The following is an 8359-nucleotide window of genomic DNA, read 5'->3' as shown; positions in this document are numbered from 1 at the left end:
GCACACGGCAAGGACCTCTAATGTATACCGTGGACGTTAGAGAGAGCATTGTAAGACGCCATGCTGACCAGATTCTAGTCACTGGAAAACGTCAATTCCACACCACGATCCGATACACCTGGTGATGAAACCGAAGTACCAATTGCATCTACCTCAGAATCGGTGATATTGGAAGCAGACGAACCAAACAACGACGTTGATCCCGAATCAACTTTGCTAGAAGAACCTGATACCCCAAAGAGGCGTTATCCGGACAGAATCAGGAAGCCTCCTCAAAGACTGAACTTATAATTGCTTAACTTCAGCTAATGTATATAGCAACTGTAATTGTAAATATGTTATTTGATTATTAATCGAATGTTATGTACTGTTTAGCTAAAAGGGGAGGAATTGTAGTGTATGTACTTTGCAGAAGGAACTATATTCTGCAGCCCCTGTATACTGCAGTACCAGTAGTGACCACCCCTGTATATAAGCCTATGTAGTAACTTTGCATAGTAGTTCCAGTTTTGTCTCCACTCAGTAAACACCTGTTGTAACCAACTCCTGCAGTCCGTGTCTCAATTACACACGGACATAATACTGGCGACGAGCAGATCCGAACTTTCCTACAGTTCTGCACCACCTCATGGGGATCCATCCCTGAAGCGAAGTTGTTGGGAGGTCGAGGCCAGAAGGAAGAAAAAAAAACAAACAGAAGATTCGGGCGTCGACCGTGGACAACCGCCTCTGATTCATCGGAGTTGAAGATTTGCAGGAGAGGCTGTCGAGAGCGGGCCTTGGTTATCCTGTCTATGGTGTTCCAGCTAATCGGGCTGGTGGCAGGTAGTACACTGATCCTTCCTGGGCTAGAGCTCGATCGGGTGGCTTTTCAACGGGGCCGAGCAGCGTTGTCGGGAAGAGGAGAGAGGGTGGAGCACACAGGGCGCGGCCGGTGCTATGAAGCCGGGCAGCGTACAGACCCGAGAAGAGGGAGGAAAGTGTCCCGTAGGGTTTGCTGTGACGACGGGAAAATAAGAGAAATTAGAAGCGCAGGAAGCCGCGAGGAGCTGCAGTTTGCCACGGGGACCGCGGAGAGCGGCGTTAGCAGCAGCGCGGGGGGGAAGTGCGCGAAGACCATAGGGCGTCGCCATCAAGGCATAAAAACGCCAGCAACACCGCTAGCAGCAGCGGAGAAAACAGAAAGCGCAGGAGGCGCCATCTTAATCCAGCGGGGAAGAAGGCAAAGCGCGGGAGGCGCCATTTTGTTCAATCAGGGAAGAAGGCAAAGCGCGGGAGGCGCCATCTTAGATTTCCAAGATGCCGAAGACTGGCAATATCACTGCCTTCGATAATGCAATAGAATAGAAGACTGGACCACGTATGTGGAAAGAGTCGAAGTATATTGCAAGGCAAACGAAGTAGCTGATGAGAAAAAGGCATCGGTACTACTAAACTTAATGGGCGCAAGAACATACGGCCTATTGCGGAACCTGATCACTCCAGCCAAACCGATGGCGAAGAGTTTTAACGAAATTGTTGATATCCTACAGGAACACCTAAATCCTACACCGCTGCTGATAGCAGAAAGATTTAAATTCCACAAGAGAAATCAGCATAAAGATGAGAGCAATGCTGATTACCTTACGGAACTACGCAAGCTATCAAAGCACTGCCAGTTCGGAGCAGGACTGGCAGATACCCTACGGGACAAATTTGTCTGTGGACTCCTGAGTGAAGGAACCCAGAAGAGGTTACTCTCAGAGAAAGAGCGGACACTAGATAAGGCTTTCAGCGTGGCAGTATCGTACGAAGCAGCAGCAAGAGGAGCTGCGGAAATACAGCAAAAGCCACAGGAATACGGCACCCATGAAATGACATGGGGATTTGAAAAATGTTATCGCTGTGGCAGAACAACCCATGACCAGAAGGACTGCTGGTCCAAGGACAAAATATGCAGGCAATGCGGAAAGATGGGACACATTGCACGAGTTTGCAGGTCTGGGAAGAAGACTAACGACAACAAAAAGGCTACTAAGGAATAGTACAGGAAAGTACAAAAGATGACGGACAGTAGTTCCGAAGACCAGAAGAGCGATAGTGAATCCGGGAACAAGAGACTAAGCTGTCTCAAACTTCACAACGTAATCGCAAAAGAGGATCACCGAACCATTTGGGTCACCCTCACGATAGCAGGGTCCCAAGTCAAAATGGAATTGGATACAGGATCAGCCCTGACCATCATGAATCGACGAGACTACGAGCGGCTATTCTCACACATACCCTTGAAAGAGACATCCATTGTCTTGAAGACGTATACGGGGCAGAAAGTATACCCCAGAGGGAAAATAAGGGTGCCTGTCGAATACAACGGCAAGGAAATACAGAAATTGTATCTGTACATACTGCAAGATGGTGGACCACCGTTATTGGGACGTGAATGGATCAGAAAGATAAGTTTAGACTGGCACTCCATTCAGGCACTGACTGGCTGGTAAAAAGGATGACGACGTCACACCTGGACGATTGTTAAAACTCTTAGCTAACGCTAAAGAGGTATTTCAACAAGAACTGGGAACTCTTAAAGGCGTAACCGCCTCGATAAAAATAGAAGAGAATGCAATTCTCAAGTTTTTCAAAGCAAGACCGGTACCGTATGCAATTCGCCCAGCCGTCGAGGCAGAGCTGGAGAATGCAGGCGTGTTATCTAAGGTAGACTGGAGCGAGTGGGTGACACCCATCGTTCCTATCATGAAAAAAACATTAAACAATAAGTCTGAGGAGCCAAGGAAGGTTTGCATCTGTGGGGACTTCAAGGTGGCGGTGAACCCAATCCTTCACACAGTACAATATCCCCTCCCGAGGATAGAAGATATTTTTGCCTCACTATCTGGAGGGAAGCGTTTTACAAAAATTGACATGGCACAAGCATATTTGCAGATGGAGGTTGAAGAATCCTCTAGGAAGTATCTCACGATAAACACTCACAAATGTCTTTACCAGTATAATCGACTGGTATTCGGAGTAGCATCAGCTCCGGCGATATGGCAAAGAGCGATGGAACAAGTCCTGCAAGGGATTCCGGGGACTCAGTGTTACTTGGACGACATCCTAGTGACAGGTGAAGATGACAGTGAACACCTTGCCAACCTAGAGCAGGTGCTCACTAGACTAAGAGAACATGGGCTACGAGCCAATCGCCCCAAGTGCGAGTTTTTTAAGAAACAGATATCGTATTGTGGCCACGTGATTGATGAAGAGGGGTTACATAAGTCCCCTGACAAAATTGAAGCGGTAGTTAAGGCTCCAGCGCCTGAAAATGTGTCGCAACTGAGGTCATTCCTCGGATTGGTGAATTACTACCATAAGTTTTTGCCGAATTTGTCCACAATTCTGCACCCACTGAACGCCCTACTACAAACTGGAGTAGCATGGAAATGGAGCGATGAATGTAAGCGGGCCTTTCAGAAGAGTAAAGATCTAATCACTTCAAGAGAAGTATTGGCTCACTACAACCCATCACTACCGATAAGACTGGCGTGTGATGCATCTCCCTACGGCATTGGAGCGGTACTGTCACAAATTCCTTGATGGTTCAGAGAGGCCGATAGCTTTTGCGTCACGCTCGTTAACTTCAGCCGAGCGTAACTACGCCCAGATTGACAGAGAGGCCCTCAGCCTGGTGTGGGGGGTGAAGAAGTTCAATCACTACCTGCACGGTCAGAAATTTACTCTACTAACTGATCATCAACCTCGTCTCCATTTTCAATCCTCAGAAGGGCATCCCGATAATGACAGCACAACGGCTACAGAGGTGGTCTCTTTTCCTAGGGGCACACCAATATGACATCGAGTACAAAGGAACTAAACAGCATGGGAATGCTGATGGATTGTCACGCCTACCGTTGCCGACGGTGGAAGAAGCACCTGCAGTGGATCCTGTGGAGATATTCCACTCAACCATAGTCGAATGTCTACCTGTGACGAATGCAAACATAGAAAAGGAAACACGAAATGACCCGACACTCTCCAGGGTCTATGATTTAACGGTGAAGGGATGGCCAGCACATGGCGAACCACTGTTGCCAGCATTCTCGCCGAGGAGAGAACAGCTGTCAGTGTGCAGAGGAACCTTGATGTGTGGATCCAGAGTAGTAATTCCACCCAAATTGAAGGATAGAGTGCTCAATGAGCTTCATGAGGGTCATCTGGGAGGGGTAAAAATGAAGAACTTAGCCAGAGCGTTTGTGTGGTGGCCGGGAATCGATAGAGAAATCGAAGAGATGACCAAGAGCTGTGCAGGATACCAGAAGGTCCAAAACGCCCCACCACAAGCCCCTCTGCATCCATGGGAGTGGCCCTCATCTCCATGGCAAAGGGTACACATTGATTTTGCTGGTCCATTTTTGGACTCGATGTTTTTAATTGCGGTGGATGCACATTCAAAGTGGCCAGGGGTAATAAAAATGTCCTCAACCACCACAGAAAAAACTATCACAGTCTTACGAACCATATTCGCCAGAAATGGGCTGCCTGAACAGATTTGCTCTGACAATGGACCACAGTTTGTGTCTGAAGAGTTCCGGAGGTTCTTAAAGAACAATAGTGTTAAGCATTACACATCCGCCCCATATCATCCAGCCACCAATGGATTGGCTGAGAGGTTCGTTCAAACATTCAAGGCGGCTATCAAGGCAATGTGTAATGAAGACATACCCCTACAACACAAGGTGGATAACTTCTTGTTTGCCTACCGGAATGCGACACATGCGGTTACCAACCAAACTCCAGCCATGATGTTCTTCAATCGAAGACTACAATGCCGCTTGGATTTGGTTAAGCCAAACATCAGAAGAGATGTGGAGAACAGGCAGTTTCAGAATATGAATGAAAGGCCGACTAGGAGATTTAAGATAGGTCAACCAGTTTTGGCCCGGGACTACCGCACAGAGAAATGGCAGCCAGGAACGATCTGCACACGGCAAGGACCTCTAATGTATACCGTGGACGTTAGAGAGAGCATTGTAAGACGCCATGCTGACCAGATTCTAGTCACTGGAAAACGTCAATTCCACACCACGATCCGATACACCTGGTGATGAAACCGAAGTACCAATTGCATCTACCTCAGAATCGGTGATATTGGAAGCAGACGAACCAAACAACGACGTTGATCCCGAATCAACTTTGCTAGAAGAACCTGATACCCCAAAGAGGCGTTATCCGGACAGAATCAGGAAGCCTCCTCAAAGACTGAACTTATAATTGCTTAACTTCAGCTAATGTATATAGCAACTGTAATTGTAAATATGTTATTTGATTATTAATCGAATGTTATGTACTGTTTAGCTAAAAGGGGAGGAATTGTAGTGTATGTACTTTGCAGAAGGAACTATATTCTGCAGCCCCTGTATACTGCAGTACCAGTAGTGACCACCCCTGTATATAAGCCTATGTAGTAACTTTGCATAGTAGTTCCAGTTTTGTCTCCACTCAGTAAACACCTGTTGTAACCAACTCCTGCAGTCCGTGTCTCAATTACACACGGACATAATAGGGCTCAAACCCAGAGCTTTCTGACCCAGCTCACCACTGAGCCACGACTGACATCTATAATAGCATCAATAACAGAAAAATAAGGAAAACTGTGAAAGAGGTTATAGAGTTGTGCATGTGAGAGATTATAGGGTAGAGGTATACGAGGAAGAAATTATAGGGAAAAGGTGAGAGAGGTTGTAGGGTAGATGGGACGGGGAGAGAGAAAGAAGTTATAGGGTATCAGTGAGAGCGATGTAAGGTGGTGAGAGAGGTTGTACAGTAGAGGTGGGAGAGGCAAAGGCGAGAGAGTTTGTAAGATAGCGAGAGGGAAGGATTATAGGGTAGGGGTGAGAGAGATAGAGAGAAGGAGGTTATACGGTGGGAGAGGTTGTAAGGTGAAGGTGAGAGGGAAGGATAGGGTAGGGGTGAGAGATGGAAAAGGAATGGGATGGATTTTTGGGTAGGGGTCAGAGAGATTGTAAGGTAGTGAGAGGGAAGGATTATAGCGTAGGGGTGAAAGAAGCAATGCTGACCAGATGACAAGCTTTGTCTTGTATCTGAGGACTCTGCAGGGAGCAGTGTTTCAGGTCTTGGAAAGACTTGGGCTTTATGGAAAGTGAGACTTAAGGGCAATTTCTGATAAACGCCTTTATCCAAGCTTTTTAAATGATTTGCTTGACCAACAGTGCTTTACACACATGCACTTCCGCCAGAGGTCCCCGGACAATGAGTAAGAGCTGATTGAGCCTCTCCCCTAGCCCAGGAGCACAGTGACCAGTTGTAACACTCACTACTGTTAGCAGGGCTGAGGCTCGGCCTTTAAAAGTGGTGCTGATGACAGGATGGCCTCAGAGTAGTGAGACTCCCACCAATAAACTATTTCTGTGGCTCAAAACTCATGCCAAAATAAAAACAAAATAGGCTAGGCCCTTAAGTCTTCGAGACTTGATAAGATCGCAGTCAGAGGGAACATTCACTTTGCAGGGTGGGGTCCCATTTGAGTAATGAAAAAGAAAAAATACCTAATGCAGGTGTTATTGCAATTAATTCATTACTTAGTGGCTGTGTGGGAAGCCCACAGCAGTGTAGGTGGGATGTAAAAGGGCCACATCATTTACTTAATATGCTCTGGAATGTGTGAATAAAACCAAAAGGAGGTGTGTCCTCCTGCGGTTAGTGAGAGGGGTGCATCACAGGACCCAGCTGCTGAGGGAGTGGCTCTAACTCACCACCCCGCAGGGGGTTGAGGCAACTTTCCACATTTCACTTGAATTACCTGTATTGTTCTTGCATGCAAACTTTCTGCACTCATTAACCCACAGTAGGTCTGTTCTGGGCAACTGCTGCCCTGTGTTCGAAGAAGCACAGTGCAATAGACCATTCCACTCAATCCCACCATCCCGTGTACAATCATGGACTCTACACCCCGACCCATTCCAAGGTCCCGAGGGAAGATCCTGGAAAGTTTCTTCCTACCCTGAACGCAAATAAAGAATCACGGTGCATTTATACAGCACCTTTCACAACCTCAGGATGTTCCAAAGCGCTTTACAGCCAATATGTACTTTTCCAAAGTGTAGGAAACGCAGCAGCCACAAACAGCATTGTGATAATGACCAGATCATGTCTATTTTTAAAAAAAGATGTCGGTTGAGATAAATATTGGGCAGGACACTGGGGAGAACTGTCCTGCTCTTCAAAGTAGTGCTGTGGGTTATTTGCATGCACCCGAGAGCACAGAACGGGCCTCAGTTTAGTCTTATCCGAAAGACGGCACTTTCGACAATGCAGCACTCTCTCAGTACTGTACTGGGTGTCGATCTAGACTTTGTGCTCAGGTTTCTGGAGTGGGACTTGAACCCACGACTTTCTGACTCAGAGGCGAGTGCTGCTCACTGAGCCGTGGGTAACATCTATCCTCGATCATCCATCCTGATCCAGCGCCGTGGTCCTCCCAATTCAGGAACTGCTGTCATTTTCTACACTGCATTTGACAATCACAATCTCTGCTGATCCTTATAATCTTCAGTCCTGTTCCTAACAAAACATTTATTAGCACGCCTTTAACTCCTTGGCTGGAGTCTGCTCCTGTAATTAATCTGAGGCGTGGGGCAAATCTTTCTAATCTTGCTTGAGCTCCGTTAATTACATATTCAGGTCCTCGCAGGCTACATTTAATGTGCAAGTTAAATACAGTCCTTATATTATCCACACCTTGCTGCGTTTTAAGGGCCAGGGAACATTTAACACTGTTAACTGCATTAACTGGAGCTGTAAAAATATCCTGTGAGGATTGGGAAGGACAGAGGGATGAACCATAGTACCTTACCCTGGATCAGAAATGTCTCAAAAGTGCTTCACACAGAATGGATTGTTTTGATGTGCAGCAACTGTTATGCAGGTAATGAGGCAGCTATTTTATACGCAGCAAACAGCACGAGGTGAATGACCATTCCATTTGTTTCCTGTAGTATTACTTGGGGTGGGGGGATGGAACGTTGACCAGGACACTGGGAGAACTCCCTGCTCTTCTTCAAATAGTGCCATGGGATTGTGGATGGGGCCGTTTAGGGAACAGGGTGGCTCCCAAGCTGCGGTGACCATGGAAATGCCGTGATGAGAAAGGGAATTGGTCAAGGATGAATTATATGGGTTAAGCAGGTAATCTGGAGTTTGTCCAATTTGGGGGAAAACATTGCAGAACTTTCCCTCAGATGAAATGGGTTGGGGTAGAATCCAGGTTAGAGCAGATTGTACACGGTCCGAGGTGGGGCCCAGGCATGTCCCAGGATCATTTTATTCCCAACAGCAAACTCTTGTTGCTGTTGCGACGGTCTCTGGA

The sequence above is a fragment of the Somniosus microcephalus genome, chromosome 17, assembly GCF_052327205.1.
Source record: "Somniosus microcephalus isolate GS21.2 chromosome 17, FLI_Smic_1.0, whole genome shotgun sequence".
Classification (NCBI taxonomy): Eukaryota; Metazoa; Chordata; class Chondrichthyes; order Squaliformes; family Somniosidae; genus Somniosus; species Somniosus microcephalus.
This window is presented reverse-complemented; position numbering follows the sequence as displayed.